The sequence below is a fragment of the Arachis hypogaea genome, chromosome 15 (genome assembly GCF_003086295.3).
Source record: "Arachis hypogaea cultivar Tifrunner chromosome 15, arahy.Tifrunner.gnm2.J5K5, whole genome shotgun sequence".
Lineage (NCBI taxonomy): Eukaryota > Viridiplantae > Streptophyta > Magnoliopsida > Fabales > Fabaceae > Arachis > Arachis hypogaea.
The window spans coordinates 127,971,499-127,974,505 of NC_092050.1; positions in this window are offsets into that span (position 1 = coordinate 127,971,499).

Sequence of the window (3,007 nt, forward strand, 5' to 3'; positions counted from 1 at the left end):
CTACACAGAGTGGTGGCTCAAAGAGAACCAAGGTTAGTGCAACTGGAGCATACTCATCCTCATCAAACCCAGAAACACCGTTAGCTGATGAACCCAGTGTGGACTCTGTCGTTCGCCCACAAGGATCAAAGAAGAGCAAGCAAAAAGGTAAGAAAAAAGCACAAATGTCTGAAGATTTGAGCGAAAAGAAATCATCAGTTGTTAAAAAATTATCTCTCATGGAAAATATTAAGAATGTTAGAGAAAAGGAACTAATGGATAGGAAAAAAGAAAGAGAAGAGAAGAGGAAACATAGAGCAAAGATTATGGCAATCAAAGAGAAGGAGCTACAAATTCAAGCGGTAATGAAAGAACAAGAATTACAAACTCAGAGGTATATTAAAAAAATGGAGATCAACGTGTTAGATCGTTATTCAGTGTTTGATGATATTCTAAATGACCGTGCTTCGGAGGTAAATTATACTATTAATGGTAATAATTATACTATAGAATACTATTTAGCAGATGGTATTTATCCTGAATGGGTCACATTTGTCAAATCAATCTCAAAGCCACAAGGGGAGAAACGCAAGTTATTTGCACAATACCAAGAAGGGCAAAGAAAAGATGTGGAGCGAGCATTCGGAGTGTTGCAAGCACGCTTTATAATTATACGTGGTCCAGCTCGCTTTTAGAAAAAGAAGCTTGTCAACATAATGAGAGCTTGTATTATATTGCATAATATGATTGTTGAGAATGAAAGAGACACTTATGCAGGAAATTTTGCTCAAGACTTAGAGTATGATGATGTCGAAAATGGCTTATCACAACCTCAGATGGGAGAAGAAGATTTTGCACCATACCATCAATTTCTCCAAAGAAATGCCCAACTTCAAAATAGGCAGCAGCATAGACAATTGAAAGAGGACTTGATTGAACACATATGGCAATTTCATAATGCTTGTCGTTAACTATAGAGCTTAATTATGTTTTTCTTTGTATTAAGTAATTTTACAATTTAGTGTAATCCCGAATTATATATTATGTATTATTATTATATATGAATTTATTTAATATTAATGTCTTTTAATAGTGAATTATTTTTAAATTTTTAAATTTAATTTATATAATTAAAAAAATTAATTACATTAATTTTAAGTATTTTAATTAATTAATTAAATGGAACCACAATAGGGACTAAAGTTAGTTCCTCCTAATGGAGAAGAGAGAGATGCTTTGAGTTCCTATTTACTGTTTATGAGCAAAAGCTGATGTGGAGTTACTTTTTATGATAGGTGACCCATAAATAGGAACTGGGATGAGTTCTCTACTGGAGATTGTAACACCCTAACTACCAAAGCTCACGCTTCCGGCTGCGCGACTCTGATAGCTCGGACATTACAACGACACTTATACTATTTAATACTAAAATATGAGCCTGTTTAAAACTTTAAACCCTTTACACCTCTCCCAAAAATACTTTCGTTCGATAACATATATCCATAGATACCATACAACTCACAAAAACTCATAAAGAGTACATCCATATATATATATATATATATATATATATATATATATATATATATATATATATATATATATATATATATATATATGGATATAGTATTACAAGCATTAGCCAATACAATCCCTATCCCTCTTACAGAATATATCAAGATAAAGGCGAGGGTACAATAAACAATAACTAAAGCAATACAAAGCATCTCAACAACAACTAAATAATCTCTTCGTGACTTCTGCGCCCATATCTTGAAAGGAGAAAAATGTAGGGGGGTGAGAACATCATCCTCGAAAGGGTTCTCAGTAGAGGGTTTTTGGGAATTACTGTAATAGGATACGTGAAGATAAACCATACCAGTGATTAATAACCGTCTTATGCCCCCTTTCAAAAACAAAGGTTTACAATAAAAGAGAAATTTGAAATCCTTTTCTGAAAGAAGAACCGTTCAATTCTCAAAAACTCAAAAGCCTTTCAAAACGGTATATTTATGCGGAGCCAAATAGCCTTTCATATTTTATCCCAAACCAGAAACACAAAACCGAAATCAACCATCAGTTCATCTCATTTCAACCACGGCCCTAGGCCCAAACAATCCAACCATCAACCAATCACCACAGTCCAACAGAGTCCCAGTAGCAAACACAAATAGGAAGATGCAAGCACAAACAAACAGTTATTGCAAGTAGAACAATTAGCAATTATTCACATAGGCAAACCAAGTATAATATGCACACCCAAATAATGTCACATAGATGCATATGATGCATGCCTGTCCCTAGTGGCTGATGATATCATCTGTCGGTTATAGAGCCAACCCGACAAGTCCTGGTAGCTAACCATTGGACTGTCCCTCTGTCGCGCATCCCCAACTCGAGTTATACTCATCATAAACTTGATCATAATCATGATCCATATCCATCACCTTCACTGGTGAATATTTACGGGGGCGAGCTCATCCGGGACTTTCACAGTGCCCGGCCACACTTACGACATAGGGTCAAAAGAGCTTTGAGTCTCAACCTGGAGCACGTGGTGGCTAGCCACTGCTTTCTCCCAGGGGAAACTCTTATCTCCGATAGTGGAAGTGCAACATTCACATTTATCAATGATTCAGCATAAACATGCATTCAATCTCATCCATGGATCAACATCCATCTCAGCCATCCGGCTCACGGTTCAGTCCAGAACCAGCCAATATTCATATCATACACAGCCATTCCGGCTCACGGTTCAATCCAGAACCAACCAATATGTATAATCATACACAGCCATTCCGGCTCACAACAAAACAGCACTTCCACATTCAACATCATCAATTCATAAAATCGGCATTCTAGCCATAAAGCACTTTTCCTAAATCATTTTACTTTGAAATCAAGTTTCAACTCTTTTCAGCCTTGGCTTTAAAGATCTCATTTCTCAAATCATCTCAGGCTCATAGGCCACTTTTACTCAAAGTAAATTCCCCTTTTAAAACCATGCCACTCTCGGCATCTTCTTTTC